Raw genomic sequence first — 23,256 nt, 5'->3', positions numbered from 1 at the left:
ACAGCAAGTCTGCCTGTAGCAACAAAGCTGATAATGAGCGACCGTCAGACCTTGTCGCTCGAAACGGAAGACCTCTTTCTCTCCACCTCTAGCTTCCCAGCAAAGAGCGACTCCCCTCCCTCGTAACTGCAGAAGGCGAATCATATTCTCGAAATCACGAAATATTCTCCCTCTCTAAAGATTCTTCCGAAGGCCAACCAATCATATTTTAGACTTTTGTCGTCCAGCGTGGAAAGTTTGCGAGAAAATACCTAAACCTGTTAATTAGGAATTCATACAATGGTACGCTTCTCAGAGTAAAAATCATCGGGAATAACCTATCCTGCGAGATCTCCAACGTAACGCTTCCTTGTTCCTCTCTGTGGTGTCCTAGATTTACAGAGTTTCCGAAGTATTATCCGGTTATCCTTCCGGCCCCACTAAAACGCCGGCTGGTCGCTGCTGTAATGTGACCAGCGCTCAGGTGCCCCAACCGTCCGGCTATGGCTACTTCCTGTGTTAAGCAGACTGACAGCCCTGTGCAGGCTTTCCCACCCACAGCGCCTGCGGTTTCATTTCCACTGGCGTTCCAACCTTTACTAGTACAGGCAATCATACATCATGCCGTTTTGATAATAAAGACACACCATCACCTTTCTCGCAATAAGCCTTAACAACTATTTACAAGGTGTACCTGACAATGTCAGTCTCCTTTAATACTCGTACAAAATGGTTCAAATGGCTCTGAGCACTATGGGACTTAACATCTGTGGTCATCAGTCCCCTAGAACTTAGAACTATTTAAACCTAACTAACCTAAGGACACCACACACATCCAAGCCCGAGGCAGGATTCGAACCTGCGACCATAGCAGTCGCGCGGTTCCGGACTGAGCGCCTAGAACCGCTAGACCACCGCGGCCGGCTAAATACTCGTATATACAATGTACAGTCTATGAAATGAAACCTAGTTCCGGTTGTATATCATGGCAAAGTATGTAAATGAATGCTTGTAAAGTGCGGAATTATAGCCACCTTACACAGACTTTGTGCTATCCTAGCATCTCTTCGTCCAGGCAGATCTCATCGTGTTTCTGAATAACCTATTTTTATATGTCCTGCTGCTGTCAAATTATTCCTAGGATATTACATTCGTATCTAATTGCAGTTTTGAACGGTAGTGAGTACGTATATCTCAGTAGTTCTATCTGGATGCCAGGCTTCCTTGTGGCAGGGCAAGTTTTGGTATCTTCGTTATTTGTTTTGGATGTGTGCTCTGAAACGTTCAAGCTCTGACAACGCTATCTTTCTTCAACTATCGCCATCCTTATCTGAAACTTTCATCTCTTGTTCCGAATGTTGACAAGCAGTTATCGAAGAATGTCTTCTTTCAGTAGTAATGGAAATTAGTACTGTAGGCATAACAAAACGGAACAAGTACATAACGACTAGTTCTCTGTTGAAGTTTTCATTCCCTTTTATCAACATTTATGTTTCGTGAATGGAGACTTCACCCTCAGAGACCTTCCTCCCAGGTAAATGGATTGATTCTATTCAACAAAAAGTGGCCCGATGATATACTAGCATGAGACTGCTTGAATAGTAAAGAACCTCATTAAAATAGCTAATGATATGAAGATGGACGTACAGACTGACGCTAACCCTCCAATAACAACATGTGCAGCCAAGACAATAAACGTAATGTTATTAGTAGTACCAATTTTTAAACTAGGACAAGAAATCTCTCAAATTATACGAATTACATTTAACCTGCAACTATTCAGTTATTTTATTTGCACTACTGAAACTAGTTTATCCCTGCGCACGATTAACAGCCTGTATTTTTCTATGTGGCTGCCGATAATTTTCGTTTGTATTGTGCACTCTTCTCTGGTAAATCAATTTCACATGATTCGTGGGACTCTTTTCTTCTATAAGCAATTTGAAAAATATGTTAAAAGTTGTTTTCGTCTTTTACTCCTTCCTGAAGCATTAACGCTAAAGCACCGCAATTCCTGGCACTCTGTCTTTCTTCATGCCTGAGCTGGCTATATAAATCTCGTTACATTACTTATTGTTGTATTTTCTTTAGCCGCTGTTATGTCATCCCGTTGTCTCTGTAGAGCTGTAACATGGGAAGCAAGGAGAGCATGCTGGTTGTCCGGTACTATAGCAGAAACTGCACACAATTAATAAATGGGTTCTTTATTCATAAAGAAAGAGCTACTTAGCATTCAGTTCGTACCCCCATGAACCATGGACCTTGCCTTTGGTAGGGAGGCTTGCGTGCCTCAGCGATACAGATAGCCGTACCGTAGGTGCAACCACAACGGAGTAATATCTGTTGAGAGGCCAGACAAACGTGTAGTTCCTGAAGAGGAGCAGCAGCCTTTTCAGTAGTTGCAAGGGCAACAGTCTGCATGATTGACTGATCTGGCCTTGTAACAATAACCAAAACGGTCTTGCTGTGCTGGTACTGCGAACGGCTGAAAGCAAGGGGAAACTACAGCCGTAATTTTTCTCGAGGGCATGCAGCTTTACTGTATAGTTAAATGATGATGGCGTCCTCTTGGGTGGTAAAATATTCCGGAAGTAAAATAGTCCCCCATTCGGATCTCCGGGCGGGGACTACTCGAGAGGACGTCATTATCAGGAGAAAGAAAACTGGCGTTCTACGGATCGGAGCGTGGTATCTCAGATCCCTTAATCGGGCAGGTAGGTTAGAAAATTTAAAAAGGGAAATGGATAGGTTAAAGTTAGATATAGTGCGAATTAGGGAAGTTCGGTGACAGGAGGAACAAGAGTTTTGGTCAGGTGAATACAGGGTTATAAATACAAAATCAAATAGGGGTAACGCAGGAGTAGGTTTAATAATGATTAAAAAAAGGAGGAATGCGGGTAAGCTACTACGAACAGCATAGTGAGCGCATTATTGTGGCCAAGATAAACACGAAGCCCACGCCTCCTACAGTAGTACAAGTTTATATGTCAACTAGCTCTGCAGATGCCAAAGAAATTGAAGACATATATGATGAGATAAAAGAAATTATTCCGATAGTGAAGGGAGATGAAAATTTAATAGTCATGGGTGACAGGAATTCGGTAGTAGGAAAAGGGAGAGAAGGAAACGTAGTAGGTGAATATGGGATGGGGGGGAAACCATGAAAGAGGAATCCGCCTGGTAGAATTTTGCACAGAGCACAACTCAATCATAGCTAACACTTGGTTCAAGAATCATAAAAGAAGGTTGTATACATGGAAGAAGCCTGGAGATACTAAAAGGTTTCACATAGATTATCTAATGGTAAGACAGAGATTTAGGAACCTGGTTTTAAATTGTAAGACATTTCCAGGGGCAGATGTGGACTCTGACCACAATCTATCGGTTATGATCTGTAGATTAAAACTGAAGAAACTGCAAGAAGGTGGAAATTGAAGAAGATGGCACCTGGAGAAACTGAAAAAACTAGAGGTTGTACAGAGTCTCAGGGAGAGCATAAGTGAACAATTGACACGAATGGGGGAAAGAAATATAGTAGTAGAAGAATGGGTAGGTTTGAGGGATGAAGTAGTGAAGGCAGCAGAGGATCAAGTAGGTAAAAAGACGAGGGCAACTAGAAATCCTTGGGTAACAGACGAAGTATTGAACTTAATTAATGAAAGGAAAAAATATAAAAATGCAGTAAATGAAGCAGGCAAAAAGGAATACAAACGTCTCAAAAATGAGATCGACAGAAAGTGCAAATTGGCTAAGCAGTAGTGGCTAGAGGACAAATGCAAGGATGTAGAGGCTTATCTCACTAGGGGTAAGATAGATACAGCTTACAGGAAAATTAAAGAGACCTTTGGGGGAAAGAGAACAATTTGTATGTATATCAGGAGCTCAGATGGAAACGCAGTTCTAAGCAAAGAAGGGAAAGCAGAAAGGTGGAAGGAATATATAGAGGGTCTATACAAGGGTGGTATACTTGAGGACAATATTATGGAAATGGAAGAGGATGTAAATGAAGATGAAATGGGAGATGTGATACTGCGTGAAGAGTTTGACAGAGCACTGAAAGACCTGAGTCGAAACAAGGCCCCGGGCGTAGACAACATTCCATTAGAACTACTGACAGCCTTGGGAGAGCCAGTCCTGACAAAACTCTACCATCTGGTGAGCAAGATGAATGAGACAGGCGAAATTCCCTCAGACTTCAATATGAATATAATAATTCCAATCCCAAGGAAAGCAGGTGTTGACATTTGAGAAAATTATCGAACTATCAGTTTAATAAGTCACAGCTGCAAAATATTAACGCGAATTCCTTATAGACGAATGGAAAAACTAGTAGAAACCGACCTCGGGGAATATCAGTTTGGATTCCGTAGAAATATTGGAACACGTCAGGCATACTATCCCTACTACTTATCTCAGAAGCTAGTTTAAAGAAGAGCAAACCTACGTTTCTAGTATTTGTAGACTTAGATAAAGCTTTCGACCATGTTTACTGGAATACTCTCTTTCAAATTCTGAAGGTGGCAGGGGTAAAATACAGGGAGCGAAAAGCTTTTTACAACTTGTACACAAACCAGATGGCAGTTATAAGAGTCGAGGGGCACGAAAGGGAAGTAGTGGTTGGGAAGGGAGTGAGACATGGTTGTAGCCTATCCCCGATGTTATTCAATCTGTATATTGAGCAGGCCGTGATGGAAACAAGAGAAAAATTCGGAGTACGTATTAAAATCCATGGAGATGAAAATAAAAACCTTGAGGTTCGCCGATGACATTGTAATTCTCTCAGAGACAGCAAAGGACTTGGAAGAACAGTTGAACGGAATGGATAATGTCTTGAAAGGAGGATATAAGATGAACATCAACAAAAGCAAAACGAGGATAATGGAATGTAGTCTAATTAAGTCGGGTGATGCTCAGGGAATTAGATTAGGAAATGAGTCATTTAAAGTCGTAAATGAGTTTTTCTATTTGGGGAGCAAAATAACTGATGATTGTCGAAGTAGAGAGGATATATAATGTAGATTGACAATGGCAAGGAAAGAGTTTGTGAAGAAGAGAAATTTGTTACAATCGAGTATAGATTTAAGTGTCGGGAAGTCATTTCTGAAAGTTTTTTATAGAGTGTAGCCACGTATAAAGTGAAACATGGATGAAAAATAGATTGGACAAGAAGAGAATAGAAGCTTTTGAGATGTGTTGCTACAGAAGAATGCCGAAGATTAGACGGGTAGATCACATAACTAATGAGGAGGTACTGAATAAAATTAGGGTGAAGAGACGTTTGTGGCACAACTTGACTAGAAGAATGGATTGTTTGGTAGGACATGTTCTGAGGCAACAGGGGACCACCAATTTTGTATTGGAGGGCAGCGTCGAGGGTAAAATCGTAGATGGAGACCAAGAGATGAATACAATAAGCAGATTCAGAAGGATGTAGGTTGCAGTACTTACTGGGAGATGAAGAATCTTACACAGGTTAGAGTAGCATGGAGAGCTGCATCAAACCAGTCTCAGGACTGAAGACCACAACAAAAACTACCGCATTAAGTTTCCTTGTGCTGTGGTGCAAGTCCTGTAAAGTCCATGTAGCTCCAATACTGTTGAGGCCTGCTATGTTCACTATGAGGTTACTAGGTTCTGCCTGTCTGTGCTAGACGCTAAGTCTGCTCTCTGTCTCTGTCACACACTGAAACTCCATGGCGTACGGACTCGAACTAATTAACGTAACAAGATCGAACTAACTGAATAACTCTCGCCCTCCGGTCCGCGGCAGCGATCCCAAATACTGCAGCTGCGAGGGCGTTGGCAGCCCGTTCCCAGCGAGTCTTGTCGTCAGTCTCTATCGATACTCTCATAATCTCTACGCTGCATGGTGTGTTGGCGCCAGAGTATGCTAGCATAATTATTAACTGCATGTCTATATGATTCTCCTCTTAAGCTGTACAAGTATTGAAAGAAGTCTTGAAAATCTAGAACAATGTTAGCTGTGTTATTCTTTGCTGCAGCATCTGCCACCTCAACTGACTAAATGTGATATTTACCTAATATAATTTTTCTCTTTTGTTTTCTTCATACTTTTTATTTTTGTTAATGGTCCGCGTTACCAATTGATCCTTCTTTCATCTCACATTCTCTCGAAGACGCAAAGTAACAGTTTTGTTCAATTTTACCTATTCCAGAATGTTGCTACTACCTTAGTAACTGGTATCTTTATTCATAATGAAACAGCTACTTAAAGATAAGTTTCCATGTTCTGTGGTACAAGCTCTCTTCTGTACAGTCCACGTAGCCTCAAAGCTGTAGAAGTTGTAATGTTGCTATGTGCTGTCTCTGTCCTAGACGCAAAGTCTGCACTCCGTCTCGGTGACAGCCTGGAACTCCACGGCGTATGGACTCGAATTCACAGACGTAACAAGCTCGAACTAACTGTGACAGGCTAACTCTGGCCCTCTGGCCCATGGCGAATATGCTAAATACTGGCGCCTCAGATGGCGTTGGCGGCCAGTTTCCTGCTAGTCTTGTCGTTGGGCTCTTTCAGTACTCTTTTAACCTGTATGCCGCATAGTGTGTTGGCCCAAGGGCTCCCTAGCTGATTCCTCCCTCCGAAATGCTGCACTGTTGTCGTGTAGTGAGGCTGTGAACGACAGTGGGGAGGGAGGCACGTCGCTGAACGTCGTGATCGGCTGCGAGCCATTACTGTGGAGGACAGTATACTCCTGACTGTACCCCGCCATCTGGCTAGCGGAGAAACAGAAACATCCTCCGGAAAACTACTGGCAGGGCCGACATCCAGGTCTGAGGGCGTGCCCTGGCGCGTTGACGGCGATGGCGAACGCGGTGGCGAGTCCAGGTCCATGGGATCGGCAGAGCGAGGGCGCATCGTCCATCCGCTTGGTGTGCCCTGATGGTACAAACAGGCAGCTCCGAAAGCCTCGTGATACAGTGAAGCAGTTAACCTGGGGGACAAAAAGCAGCAGAATGACAGGGAAAATGACATGCGCGAATTTGGTTCTGGTGGCAGCGCTGCAAATCCTCGGGAATCTGAAATTAAGTACTTATAAAGATCCAATGCTTTTCTGGGCCACGCCTCGCTCCCAGCACCCAGCGTTACGATAAAACCTGAAAACAACAGCATCACATGGTGCAAAGCGATTCTTGCGGACCATTGGCGGCACCCTATAATGCACTGGATGTAGCAAGTGTGGCAGCGTCCAATGGCGGTAGCTGTGCAGAAGCTCCACCAGTGATGGTCTGTCTCAAGGTTGGGAGCGATAGGAAGCGAGAAAGAGTTCCAGAGGCTGTTCCCGTGTATGGGTGGTGTGATGATTGCCCATATGTTGCTTGAAAGTGCTTTATAAAGGTTCTGCTTCTCCATTTTACAGCGGATGAAACGGAGCACTTGTCAAACGACGAATGCCATTGCCTTCACAAAACTGTTCGGAGTCACGTGAATTGTGGTCCGTCGTCCGACACAAGTACTTCTGGCAAACCTTCTATGCAATATGTGGTATCGAATGTTCTGATGCCACAGCGTAGGTGCACGCTCATAGGTTGGTACTACGAGATCGCACGAACTACGCCGACCACAGAGCCCTCTAGCCGACGCTATGGAGCTCAACGAGCTTTCATCCAAGATGATCATGAGCAGACGACTTAGCAACTTAGCTTCTACTTGAAGGGGGGCTTGCCATTACAGACTTTGTAACTTCTACTAACTGTTAGCTTTGATACATGAACGGCTTCGAACCTACATACTCATCTGTACCGAAAGTTGAATAATGTGTTTGTATATGTTTATAAAGCAGTAAAGGAGTTTTAATTTTACTTGCTATGCCCAAGTGGTGTTCCTCACCTGCTCCTACTCACTTCCTTCAACCGGCCTATTTTTCAAATCTCAGGAGAAGACGATCGCACCTTCCAGTCGCGCTACAAAACAGTGTATGGTACTACGTGATGTGGTAGAAGACATAGGCTCCGCAAATGTGAACTTGCTAGAAGAGTATGCCACTGTGATCAAACGAGTGTTTCAAAATGGTCCTGCAAAGTCCATGCGCACTCGTTGCCAAGGAGATTGAGTCTTAGGCCAAGACACAAATGTCTGTGGCGGAACCGATTCGTTCTCTGCACATGCGCGACACTATGACGTCATCTGTTCAGTGTAGACGTCCATGCCTTGCCAAGTGCAGTGAAGTCACGCTGTTTAGTGCGAACGATTCCTCAATGTCCTTGATGGAGCAAACGCAACACATCCTTTTGCAACACTTTGGGAATAAGCACAAGGGACTGTCCATTGTCATTTTGAAGTGGAATTACTCCTTGTTAAGTTGAAAGGCTATGACACCGTGCAAAATATTGGCACGCAGCTGAGTTCTGGATACTGTTCAATGAACGAGGCCAAGACCTAACAATACAATGCAACAAGATCTTGAGATCCGGGTCTGCTTACATGGCCTGTGCTATTCTTATACAGTTCAAGGGAAGAGATTCCAGCATTTCTGAGCCTGCGCATCGATTTAGTAACACGATTCGGCAGATGCATTAAATTCAGAGTCATGACAAATCGTAAGGCGAAATAGGGCGCCTGCATTGACAGTTTCATACTGATACTGCGAAAGCAACGAAGCCCATTGTTAAAATTTTTGAGCAGCACGTTGACAAGTTTCGGTGTAGCTCAGGGACACAGTTTCATACTGATACTGCCACAGTAACAAAGCCCATTGTTGCAATTTTTGAGCAGTATTGTATCGAACGGTCTTTGACGGATGAAACAAGGACTGCAAATGTCACTAAACAGAACTTTCGACCATACAAATAGTGGTGGAATTTTGTCACACCATACACAATAGCGAAGGCCTCTTTATCGAATTTGAGAATAATGGCACAGAGTTTGAGTGAGCAACTTCGAGGCAAAAGCAATAGGTCGGTCTTGTGCACCAATTTTGTGCGAAAGTACAGCACCGATTCCATAAGAAGAAGCGTAGACTTGCAAAACTACTGGCTTGGCGGGGTCAAAATGCACTGAACATCTACACCAAACAAAGCAGGTCTGAGTTTCTGAAATACATCTTGACAATCTTTAGACCACACGAAAGACACATTTTTGAAAACGTAAGCGATGGAATGTAGCCGCGATCTGAGCGGCATTCGGTATGAACCTATTGTAGTATGTCATCTTGCTAATTCTGACTACAGTTGGCTCTAAGAACTATGGCTTACAACATCTGAGGTCATGAATCGTCTAGACTTAGAACTACTTAAATGTAACTAACCTAAGGCAATCATACACATCCATGCCAGAGGCAGGATTCGAACCTGCGACTATAGCAGCAGCGCGGTTCCGAACTGAAGCGCCTAGAACTGCTCGGCCACAGCGGCCCGCGACAGAAGTTCAGACACATTTCGAGGAACAGGCAGGTCATGGATTTCAAGGAAATGTGATTGGAGGGGTGCACATCCTGACTGTTTATCACATGACCTAAGTACTGTAGTTCACTTTGAAAAAACTCACTTTTCGAGACGACACTTGAAGCCTGCTTCTGACAACACTCGAAAGAGAGTACGCAAATTTGCAGCGTGTTCCTATGGTGTACAATCCGAGACAACAATATCGTCAAGGTAGTTTGAGCAAAATGGCACTTTCGCAGTTAGCTGTTCCAATGACATAGAAAAATGACGGATGCAGAAGCACTGCCGAAAGGCAAACGCCAATACTTGAATAGTCTTAAGTGTGTATTTAAAACAAAGACTTTCTGTGTTCTTCATCCAGTGGAATTTGCAAATAGGCATCACGCAAATATGTCTTATAGAAGTAACGTACTGCACCAAGCCTGTCCATGGGCTACTCAGGGCGAGGTTGACTGCAGACTTGAACTCAACACAAATACGAATGTGACCAGGAAGCTTCAAGTAGCAAAACTAGTGGACATGCCCACTCAATAGTTTGTAAGGGAGAAAGTACACCATTATCTTGAAATTCTTTCAGTACACTGGCCTCTTTGTCTCTTAATGTAACTGGAACGGGCCGGGCCCGGAAAAACGTAGACTATGCATTGTCTTTCAATGCAACGTGCGTTACAAAGTTATTAGCTTTCCACATTATTTCGGGAAGTAGTTGAGGTAGTTGTTTATTCAAGTTATCTACCCTGTCTTGTGGTACAAATGTTGAGACGAGCCGTATACTGTCGTGTATGCTAAGGCAAAGCAAATCAAAGGCCGCTAAACCAAAAATGTTCTCACTGTCTCTTGATTTCTACATTGTAAAACTCACAGTGCTGGTGTGATATTTGTATGTGGCAAGCAAACTGCACTATCTAAGCATTGGAATTTCCTGTCCATTGTAATTAATTAGGTGCTTGCTAGATTTGTAAAGGTGTGGTAAGCCTAATTGTTCGTACGTGGCTCGATTAAGTGATGCACCTGTGTCTAACAGAGACTTCACTAGACGGCCAGCGATTCGTAATGAGACAAATAGTTTATTGAAACATCCTTCCGCAGTGCTAGAGCGAGAAGGGGCCACAACCTTAATCTTGAGTTTGTCGGAACCTGTTGCAGATTTAGAAAACGCAACTTTCAGTGCTTAGAAACGAGCCTGTTTCTTTCCTTTTTTTTTTCTGGGAGCGGGCCACATTGGCGGTTTCGTGCCGTTGCAAACAAACTGCTTGCACATGCCTTTTTTTTCCCACATGTGCAACACGTTGCGTTACGTGATGGACAATCCTGTCTTCTAGGGCGTGCAAGCCATATAGGGCAAGACTTTACCAAATTCGCAGATCTGTCGACATTGTAAGTAGACTGTTTACGTTTTTATGTTGGCAACGCCGCCTTGTGCTCTGAATGAAAATCGCTGACTTCGCTGTGTGCTGTCTGTGGCTTGTTGGACTCACTGTTGGAATATTTGCTTGTGTAGATTTGGGCAGTTGGATATGAACAGCGCGTAGCGTTGGAAAGTTGGAGGTGAGCCGCCAGCAGTGGTGGATGTGGAGAGAGAGATACCAGAGTTTTGAGAGTGGACGATCTGGACATGTGTCCATCAGAAAAAGGGAATTTGTAAGACTGGATCTCATCAACTGATACATATATATTATGACTTTCGAATTCTATTAAGGTAAATACATTGTTCACTACCAAAATCTTTCCTTTGCTAACTATGCCTATCAGTAGTTAATGCCTTCAGCTGTTAGAATCTTTTATTTAGCTGGCTGTATTGGCGTTCGCTGTATGGCAGTAGTTCGAGAAACGAAGATTTTTCTGTGGTAAGTGATTCATGAAATGTATAGGTTATTGTTAATCAGGGATTATTGAAAGTAAGATATTGTTGCGATAAAAATATTGTGTGTCAGTTTAGTGATGATCAGCATAAGTAACGAGAGAACTGTCAATGTAAGTTCAGTTTTGCTCAGCTGTTTGAAAATCAAATAACGTAGAAGTTCACCAGCACAGTTATGCTTAATTTTTGAAGTAGAAGTTTCATATGTCAACCTTTAGCAGAGGATACCTCACTGGAATCCAGATTTTTTTCTAGTAGTTTGACTAATTCGTGTAGTTACTGTTTATTGCTGGCGCGTAATTGTAGATATAATTTCCTTTGTAGTGGTACGTTTTCATTGTTGTACAGTAAAATAGTTCAGGCATGCATGTAGATCTGCAACAAAAATTTCGCAGCCGTGCTTGCAATTAGAGAGGTACTATTTTCAGTGCTACGTTAATGTGTTTTTTTATTTTGATCTTCAAATTGGGCTTTTCCGTTTTATCGTGTGAAATATTTTGACAATTATGGAGTGTGAAAAACGTAACACTAGGCTGCAAAGTAAACTGAGAAATGACAGTGAAGACGAGAGTAGTGTGTTTGTGTCACCGTGTAATGAATTAACAAATATTCAGACAAGTAATTTGGTAACTGTGCTTAAGGAAATGGAACAGGCAATAAATGATGGTGTAGGCAATGAAACAGTTAGTGAACATGGTAGTAATATCGATCGATCGGTCGGCAACAGCTCGCGCCAGGAATCCGATATGAGAGGACAAAATCTTGAAAATACAGTAGATTCAGGTTTTGCATCATTACCCTTTTCACAGTCAAGTCAAGGCAAATTCTCTTGTTTCCCAAACGAGAATGTTGCCGGTGCAAATGCACTGCCGAAAAGTACATAGCAACATGTTTCAGACACCAGTTCATTGCCATTACAATTAATTCAACAAACTGAACAACAGCTTCAAACGTTAAGCGCAATGGAACAAAATCAGAAACAATCACAGCAACAAATGAAAGAAAATCAGGAACGTACACAGCATCAGCTACAAAGGTTAGACACAATGGAACAAAATCTTCAAAAGTTAAACACAATTGAGCAAACGTTTGAACAAACACGTCAATATTTAACTGCTGGGTTACATAAAATCGAATCGAAATGTCAGAAAGTCTGTAATGACGTAAAAACACAAATTTGTGAACAAATCACGACACCTTGCAAGCTGAAATTGGCTTAGTTACATCTACCGATTCGGTTACGCAACTTGCAAAAAATCAGGACACACTAAATACGCTTTCGACACAAATGGACACTCAGAAAGTTGGTTCAGAAAGACACACGGAGGAAATCAGGTCATTATCAGAGAAAATAGTCTAACTCTCGGCTCAGCTAAATAATTTATCTACGAAGGTAGATGATAATCTGAATGACACAAGGCCGGCAGCCTTTACTGACACAGAAGAGTACGAACAAATTAGAAAATTCCAACCAAATGAGAATCAAATTCATACGCAACACAAAAGAGAAATCCAGGAAGTACAAGATCACTTGGCACAAATAATACAAGAGTTACATATTTCAGAGGACACTCGCGCTCCAATACGGGAAGAAGGATTTGGAAATACGGAAACGCCACCAAATAATAACACAGGGAATTTAGGAAATTTTGAAAGAAATTAGCAAGGTGCACTGAATTGTTAGATGGAACCGCGGACACGACGTAGCGATGACCGATATGCGACTCGCTGTCATGATGATTTTGACTATAAGCTATTCGTTGCTACAGGTAAATTCAAAATATTTAAGAATTCCGGCAACGACATTCATCCACAAACGTGGCCTCATCGGTTCTCTTATTGTTTTCCTCCCAAATGGTCATTAGAGCACAGATTAGAATTTATGTGTGGCTACATAGAGAATGAACCAGCTGTAAGAATGCGATTGGTCATTCACGATTGCCACAGTGAAGGAGAATTTTATCATGCCTTCCTCTCAGCATATAGGTCTCAAGTTTCTCAAGATCCAGTAAAACATTGCATCATAATGATGAAACATTTCGAGCAATCTGAATTTTGCAGCCCTTAAAATATTTTGAAGTCATGTTGCACAAAAATCAGTATTTGACAAATCCGTACAGCCCCTCAGATATTATTCGCATTTACTTAGTTAAATTGCCTGAACTTTTAGGACATATCATTTCGGCAGGACGTTGCAAAGACGACTTTGAAGCTTTTCAGGGAGTCTTACAAGAACTGGAAAGTGACACTGACAATCGCGGGACGCGAAACCAGGACAAAAACAATTACAGGTCACATCCGTCACAATTCCGTGACGACAGAAATAATAACTGGCTACGACAAGGCTATTCTTACAACGCAAATCGTGACCAAAACAGACACCACCCGTATGACAACCGTTGGCAGAGTAATAATAATTTCAGGGAAAGATCACCTCTGCGGTAATGACTATGACAGAGAGAATCATAGAAACAGACAGTATGGGATGTAGAACAATTATTATTAAGGAAGACAGAATAATTTCAGACGCAACAGCCCACCGCGTAGTTACGACTCAGGGAGAAATTCTCCAGAACGTGACCAAAAAGGAAGAAATTACAGAAACTACCGACATGACGACAGACGATATAATATTAACAACATACCAGAATTTAATCAGAACTGGGGGAATTAAAACAGGGCAGGGCCCCCTCGACAAGTTGAAATTGTAGGAGTTAGATCTCTAAATCCCAATAACGACACGCTACAACGTAGAGACAGTACACAGTGACTCATACCGCTGGCAGCCACAAAAAGTACTTATGAAGTTCACGACATAGTTGCTGTTGCTATTAATTACGTAAAAATGGAAGACATTAGGGACATCTTACTCCAGAAACACAACGTGAAACAGAACAACATTGCATATCGTGTAATTCATATTACAGGAACGACGTAAAATTTACGGCAGTACTTGTCTCTGGCAGTCCCATTCCAGTAATTAGTGAAACAGCTATTAGCAAATGCAACAAATCGAACGATTGCCCTATACTTCCTTTACGTAAGATTCAATTACAAGGCGCAATTTTTGGAAAAGTGTAGATGTATGCCAGGAAACTAACTTAGAATTCTTTTGTCAGAGCCACAGATTCTCTATGAACTTTCTTATCTATCCATTATTGTCGACAGACATTATATTGGATATTGACGTTTTGTATAAATACAAAGCAATCTTGTACTTTCACGATGCTGAAACAAGTTTGCAGAAAGAATGTAAGTCAATAGCTTTGAGTTTGAAGATTGGCTCTCAAACCATGACGAGGAAATTAATTGGCTTTTCCTCTTGTTAAACAACAGTTCGGAACTTTCGACAGAACTTGACACTAACAATCACTCTGCAAGTATTGACAGGGATGATATCGACGTCGTATTTGATACTTGTAACTTAATTCACAATAAAAGTCAAACAATTGAGAACTGCAATGTCACTGATAGGCAGGACCTTTTTGGCATTTTACAACCACATTCAACAGTTTTTACTCACAAAACAGGAACAATCAAGGGATTTCAATACCAGTTTCGTGTTGGTGAACATACTAAATTTTGTGTTAGACCATACGTAATTCCGGCACTTTATAGGGACAGTGTTAGAACAGAAATACAATCTGTGCTTGACTGGGGCATTACTGAGCCTGCAGTAAGCTCATAGAACAATCCATTACATGTTCTTTAGAAGAAAAGTGGACCGATCAGGCTTGTCGTAGATTTGAGAAAAAAAATACTACCGTTATTCCTGAAGCGGACAGTCTGCAAACGTTGGTAGACCTTCTTCAAAATTTAGATGGTTTAAAAGTGTTGTCTTCTATTCATCTCAGATCCAGCTTCTATCCGATCGAAGTTCATCAGGAATGTAGAAAATACACAGCTTTTCTTTGTTTCGGTGTTTGTTGTCAATTCCGGAAACTTCCTTTTAGTTTGAATATTTCTTCAGCAGCATTCATTCGTGGGCTAAATTCGATATTATCTGAGTTCTTAAAACGTCACATCACCTTAAATGTGGACGATATTCTAATAGCAGAAGCCTCATGGAAACAAACTAATTGCATCCTCAAAAGTGTGTTACGTATTTTTGCAGAATCTGGAATTACAGTTAACTTGGAAAAGTTTGAATTCGGTAGGTGAAAGGTGAGGTTTTTGTGACATATTATTTCTTCCGAAGGCATTCAGCCGGATCCTGAAAAGTTAGAAGCAATCAGAGGTCACTGTAAAAGTAGCCACAACTTAACTCAAAATTACACTTCATAGTCATGAGCGTTAATTTTGTATACCACTGACGCTATGTCTGTTCCGGCTTTTTCTGCAAACAAAAAAACTGATATCTGTTTGCAGCTACTAGAACTTGTTGGCCATAGTACTTAGTTAATGCAGCCATTATTTTCTCATAACTGAGTTAGTCGGGAGTATTTTTTGTGTTTATCTGAACACTGGGGACCTCGCAATCGAAAGAAAGTACTGTGGCTTCAGAGTACTTTGAATGCGATGAACCGCACATGAGCTTGGAACTGTGTCAGGTATTTGTGCCATCCCTCTTCTGCGTTGTTAAATTGCCTCAACGTAGGTATACACTGTGGCAGTTGTTGGGCGTGTCGGTCGGTCTGTTGTGCGGACACTGTTACTTGTGCAACCAGATGTTCTTGTACTGTATTCAGCAAGGCAGTAACTTGTTGGTGCTGAAACTGAAAAACTTTGTCCGTCTGCAGCTAAGGGCGGGGGAAGGTGGTGGAGGGACGGGGTAGACATGGTGTACACAAATAATTTATAGCATAATAAAGGAACAAAACCTCTGAAAAGAGAAATTTGATTAGTTCTGGAGGTCCCCTCGAGGAATACATGCTAGAACACGACAGCAAATTTACAGTTAGAACCCTTGGAATCTGAAACACAAGAGAAGCGAGCAAATTCTTCATCACTGAAATGTTCTCGTCGCCACAGTTGTATTCTCTTTAACCACTTTTAGGGTAAATCATGGTGATACGTTAACAAAAATTTTGGGGCTCGTAGAAGACAATACATTATTGATTTAAACAAAATAAAAACACTCTCCTTTCATAAAATACATAAGTAACACACTAACAGTACCACACCCTCTTTAAGGCACTGCAAAAGTGAAATAAATATTTTTACCAATTTCACCGAACCCTATACCACAACACTCTTCATCATCCGCGCTGTCGTCATCGTCTTGCAATTGGGTATCCAGCGCAGAGTCGGATTCGGTGTCAGTGGTGGACGCTTTTCGTTTCTTAGGCTGGTTCTTTTTGATATTTTCTTTGGTAGTCCTTTTGGATACGCTTTTCACCGGATGTTATCGCTGGAACGCTCTTAGACCCCTTTGCTGCCAACACGTTACCCGGTATATTATTCAACTGAATCCCGAACTCATCTACGTTGAATATATTTCCCGGCTTATCAAGTAGGTTATGCTCTACCAAAATGTTCTGCAGCAATCAAAAATAATCTGAAACGTTTTTCGTCCTTAAACCCCTTGACCGTGCTTGTGAAACTCCTTCCGATTTGTGGACTGAGAGTTCCGGATTTCTTTTTAAGAATAAATGTAGCCAGTCCATTCCAGCAATTTCCTTTTCTCGGTTAAATTTGTGATGTTGGTTATATTTCTCAGCTCCTTTATATGCCATGATACGTACTTATGTCCTTGTCGGTTCAAATCCGAAGTTTTGTAATTTTATGATATGTTTCACAATCTTTTTCTCACATTCTTGTGGTAGTACAGGCGGCCCACCCATATGTGTTTTCATAAAGCACCCGTTTTCTAATCGTCTCTTCCGCGTTGACCATGGAACGTGATACTCCCTGGAGGCTTTATTCAGGCTCAGTCCATTTTGCACCGCTTTTACGGTATTGTTAAGTTGTTTCTCTGTCCAGTCAGCACGGCTATATCCTTTTTGTCTTTTGTAAAATGTAGGAATCTTTGCCTGGAAAATGGCGGTAGTTAGAACATTAACTTTTTTAATCACTGACAAACAAAACTTTGCTCGCAAAAAACTATAAAAAGAAATTTATTAATTTACGATTGTATTGAGACGTCGCATAAAACAGAATATAAATCTCGATTGGAGATAGGAAACGCTAACATTTCATGACTTGTCAAAAACCCTGGTTGAGATGTACCAAAATAAAATCTTTACACTTCACACAGAAGAAAAGTTCTTCACCGTATCACCCCTGACCGAGTTCACCATTTGTCCCATCTGCTTTGGGTGAAATGGCGAAATAGCACGGCAAGAAGTTCAAAACACTAGATGCAACTATTCAAAGGTTATGTAGTACATAATCAGTATAAGAAGGCAGAATGTGTCAAAAAATACCCCATCTGTACATGTCTGCACTAACTTCATATTCTACAATGTAGAACTAGTTACTCAGCTGAATAAGATATACGTCCCAATTCTTGACAAATTCTCATATCAGTATTTCAGATGCTTGCAGGTGATGGCTGATATTCTTTCCAGGTTTTGGAATCAGCTTGTACTTGTGTGTGTCGTTCAGTTTGTTGCTCTAGTTGCAGTCGGCAAAGTTGAGAGGGTTCTGGTTTCATGCTTTAACTGAGTGTTGCAAGTATCACCCATGTCGTCACAGTCTCTAGTCGAATACCTTGTTTCATTCACAAACCGATCTTAGCATGAAAACAGCTTCGGTGTGGGATTGACGACAATGATCTGCTATTCCTCTTGACCACCTAATATCCAATGATATAATTTTTTCCTTGCTGGAATATTTAGGATGCGGTGTACGGAGGGGTCATCTGATAACAGATGATAGTGGCTCAGACTCTAAGATTTCTGATTTTATTTTGTTACACTTTCCAAATTGGTTCAGCTACGCTCAGTTTTCATGACATCCCATGTACCACAACACACCTTCAACCATTTCACTCTAAAACTTTGTTGCCATGCCAATGCGATACTAATAGTTAGACCAATGGCGTCAACGCCATGCCAAACTTCACACCTACAACACGTGCAGGCCACGTGCACGTCAAAGCCCGGCATGTTACTCGGCTTTGTTCGATCCTTCCCGGAAGTACCCGGAACAGCGGGACATTTCATTTGCCATTCTAGGGTGGCAGTTTTCGGTCAGCACAGCTCTCTGAGTTCAGCGCAGTTTACTCTTCGCTATTTGTTCATGGTATGAAGGACGTTCACAGGTCCAGTGGATGTTTTGCAGAAAAAGAGGTAACCTAGCGAACTGTCGAATTCTAAGGATGACAATTTTTAATCCGCATAAGCAACAGATATTCCATATTTGCTATGAATCCACATTACAGTATAATGTACAGAGAAATTAAAGACTTTGTTGACAATGGCATAGCAATAAATTGCAACGATCGACAGACGGGATTCACTGTTTTGTATGTCAGAAAGGCTTCATGCTAGGCTTACAATTATGGAAGGTGTAAAGAAATTGATGGTATAGATAGTAAAATTTCTGAACTTGTGCGCATTATTCCATTGTCAGCTGCTGCAGTCTTCAATCTACCTGAACGAAGAGTATGGAAACTTCATATATTACTGCAAAGTAAATGCCTGGAACTACACTCCTGGAAATTGAAATAAGAACACTGTGAATTCATTGTCCTAGGAAGGGGAAACTTTATTGACACATTCCTGGGGTCAGATACATCACTTGATCACACTGACAGAACCACAGGCACATAGACACAGGCAACAGAGCATGCACAATGTCGGCACTAGTACAGTGTATATCCACCTTTCGCAGCAATGCAGGCTGCTATTCTCCCATGGAGACAATAGTAGAGATGCTGGATGTAGTTCTGTGGAACGGCTTGGCATGCCATTTCCACTTGGCGCCTCAGTTGGACCAGCGTTCGTGCTAGACATGCAGACCGCGTGAGACGACGCTTCATCCAGTCCCAAACATGCTCAATGGGGGACAGATCCGTAGATCTTGCTAGCCAGGGTAGTTGACTTACACCTTCTAGAGCACGTTGAGTGGCACGGGATACATGCGGACGTGCATTGTCCTGTTGGAACAGCAAGTTCACTTGCCGGTCTAGGAATGGTAGAACGATGGGTTCGATGACGGTTTGGATGTACCATGCACTATTCAGTGTCCCCTCGACGATCACCAGAGGTTTACGGCCAGTGGAGGAGATCGCTCCCCACACCATGATGCCGGGTGTTGGCCCTGTGTGCCTCCGTCGTATGCAGTCCTGATTGTGGCACTCACCTGCACGGCGCCAAACACGCATACGACCATCATTGGCACCAAGGCAGAAGCGACTTTCATCGCTGAAGACGACACGTCTCCATTCGTCCCTCCATTCACGCCTGTCACGACACCACTGGAGGCGGGCTGCACGATGTTGGGGAGTGAGCGGAAGACGGCGTAACGGTGTGCGGGACCGTAGCCCAGCTTCATGGAGACAGTTGCGAATGGTCCTCGCCGATACCCCAGGAGCAACAGTGTCCCTAATTTGCTGGGAAGTGTCGGTGCGGTCCCCTACGGCACTGCGTAGGATCCTACGGTCTTGGCGTGCATCCGTGCGTCGCTGCGGTCCGGTCCCAGGTCGACGGGCACGTGCACCTTCCGCCGACCACTGGCGACAACATCGATGTACTGTGGAGACCTCACGCCCCACGTGTTGAGCAATTCGGCGGTACGTCCACCTGGCCTCCCGCATGCCCACTATACGCCCTCGCTCAAAGTCCGTCAACTGCACATACGGTTCACGTCCACGCTGTCGCGGCATGCTACCAGTGTTAAAGACTGCGATGGAGCTCCGTATGCCACGGCAAACTGGCTGACACTGACGGCGGCAGTGCACGAATGGTGCGCAGCTAGCGCCATTCGACGGCCAACACCGCGGTTCCTGGTGTGTCCGCTGTGCCGTGCGTGTGATCATTGCTTGTACAGCCCTCTCTCAGTGTCCGGAGCAAGTATGGTTGGTCTGACACACCGGTGTCAATGTGTTCTTTTTTCCATGTCCAGGAGTGTACTTATCGATTTAAAACTCACTTGTATCGAATCTATAAAAGAAAATCGTGTGCAGGAACGAAAACTTGAACATATGGAATGGCTCCGCAATTTAGGTGGACCTCACTGTACACTGACACAGTAACATATTGCAAGGTTAAATCTTTCCCATTTGATGGAGATGCATAAAACAAAACATCGCATTGTAGAGGGGACACATTCCGACAGAGACATTTGGCTCACTAGCGTTAATGAAAACACGAGGTTTGACAAATTCATTGTTGTATTGAAAGAATTATAAGGATAGTTTCTGGATACTATCAGTCTTACATCTGTTTCTGACCTGTTTTCGAGACCATTTACCATTTGTGTAGAAAGTACCCCTGTGCAAGTGCAGTTGTATCAGAGTGACCACTAGGGTAATTTCAGTAATAATGACAAATCTTTTTATATTAAAACTGACCAGGGCATCTTCATTGCTTTCCCCAGGTAGAGTTGGCAGGTCTCCATAATGATCTAGTGAATTGCTGCAACACTTAGACTGGCATTGTTATGTAAATGATTTTTCTTCGATTATGGAACTAAGTCACGATTAAGTCGGAATTTGAGTTCAAAACACTGAAACTGTCAGCGTCTGTCCTATTCCGATTTTTTATGCCAGATAAAAAAGTCTTCATCCCGCCAAATATAATTAAATAATAATGAAAATTTATTGTATTTGTGGTAATGTTTTTGACAAATGTGAAATATAAAATCAAATCGTGTGCTGTGCAACTACACTGACACTTGTATTCGGCACTTTCACCGTTTCCCCCTCTTTCCCCCTCCTCGCGCTCCGACATCGTTTGATTATGATGATGTTTGGTATTGTGGGGCGCTCAACTGTGCAGTCATCAGCGTCCGTACCAAGTCACAATTTTTTACTTAGTCCAATTTAGCCACTGTCAAGAATGATTTTGACGAAATGATGAAGACAACACAAACACCCAGTCGCCGAAAGAGAAAAATCCCCAACCCGGTCGGGAATCGAACCCGCCATCCCCTGATCCAGAGACAGCAACGCTACCTACTAAACCACTAGCTGTGTCCTGTCAGACGGTGTGCTATGGTGTTGGGGGAAAGTGCAATGAGGCTGAGTACTTATCCACTCGTACACGGACACGGCCCACAAGCGGAAATCTTGCCCCGAGTTAGAACGACTGAATTAAACCCGATTATACGTGTGTTACATGTTTACATTTTGTGAACAGGGGCAATACTATTTTGCTATTTCAAGATCATGCATGAAACAATTAAAATTCAAGAGTTACTGCCAGTGGGCAAAATTTTCTTTTACTTGTGAACGCGGCTGTGTCAGTTGTAGTTACAGAATTAGTTCTGCAAACTACTCTTAAATGTCTCTTCGCAAATGAAGTTAATAAACGTTACACCAGCAAACTTTATTCATTCTTATTACATGAATTTCATTCTGTTACGAATATGAATACCTATAGAGCATATTCATCTCATAAATATGGCGACTTGAGTCAAATATCGAATTATTAATTACATAAGTCATGAAGGAAGGTTTATTATATAAGATATTAAAGCTACATACCATATCTATAACACCTCAAACTAATTATCTTAGATGTTAAAGATTAAAAAATTCAGAAGTAAAGAAAGAATAAAATACACTGACGGAAAAACTACATCACCAAAATATAAGTAAAGTACAGCAACGAAATTTCGGGAATACATTTGTCTTCGTAACATATTTAAGTGATTAACATTTCAAGACCACAGTGCGAGATAAACCGATACAATAATAACCGGTGTAACCGCCAGAATATTTAGTGAAGGTATGCAGACATGTGTGCATCTGTGGTATACGTGCCGGATGTTAGTTTGTGGGATAGAGTTCCATGCCTTTTGCACTTGCTCGGCCAATAAAGGGGCCGTTAATCGGGTTCTGGATGACGCTGAAGTCGTCGTCCTATATTGTGCGATATGTGCTCGACTAGAGACAGATGTGGTGTTCGAGAAGGCTGAAGAGACATTGCGACACTCTGTAGAGCCTGTTGGGTTACAACAGTGGGAAATGGATGTGTGTTATCCTGTTGGGAAAACATCTCCTGGAATGCTGTTCATGAAGAGCAGCACAACAGGTCGATTCTGCAGTCAGGGTGCGTGGAATAACCACGCGAGTTCTCCTTCGGTCATACGAAATCGCACACCACGCCATAACTCCAGGTGTAGGCCCAATGTGTAGCACGCAGACAGGTTGAATGCGGGCCTCCTTCTTACCAACACAACGCAATCACTGGCACCGAGGCAGAACCAGCTTTCATCAGAAAACACAACAGACCTCCACCCTGCCCTCAAATGAACTGTCATCTGAGACAATTGAAGTCGCAAATGACACTGGTTCGGGCTCAGTGAAAAGCACGGTAAGGGGTGTCTAGCTCGGAGCTGTCTTTTTTTTTTTTTTTTTTTTTTTTTTTTTTAAATCCTCATGTCTACTGACTAGTTTGATGCGGCCCGCCACGAATTCATGTGGTAACCGCTTCGTCTCAGAGTAGCACTTGCAACATAGGTCCTTAATTATTTGCTGAATGTATTCCAATCTCTGTCTTCCTCTACAGTTTTTGCCCTCTACAGCTCCCTCTAGTACTATGGAAGTCATTCCCTCATGTCTTAGCAGATATCCTACCATCTTGTCCCTTCTCCTTATCAGTGATTTTCACATATTCCTTTCCTCTCCGATTCTGCGTAGAACCTCCTCATTCCTTACTTTATCAGTCCACCTAATTTTCAACATTCGTCTATAGCACCACATCTCAAATGCTTCGATTCTCTTCTATTCCGGTTTTCCCACAGTCCATGTTTCACTCCCATACAATGCTGTGCTCCAGACGTACATCCTCAGAAATTTCGTCCTCAAATTAAGGCCGGTATTTGATATTAGTTGACTTCTCTTCGCCAGAAATGCCTTTTTTGCCATAGCGAGTCTGCTTTTGATGTGTTCCCTGCTCCGTCCG

The sequence above is a fragment of the Schistocerca gregaria genome, chromosome 3, assembly GCF_023897955.1.
Source record: "Schistocerca gregaria isolate iqSchGreg1 chromosome 3, iqSchGreg1.2, whole genome shotgun sequence".
NCBI lineage: Eukaryota > Metazoa > Arthropoda > Insecta > Orthoptera > Acrididae > Schistocerca > Schistocerca gregaria.
Note: the sequence above shows the minus strand (reverse complement) of the source record.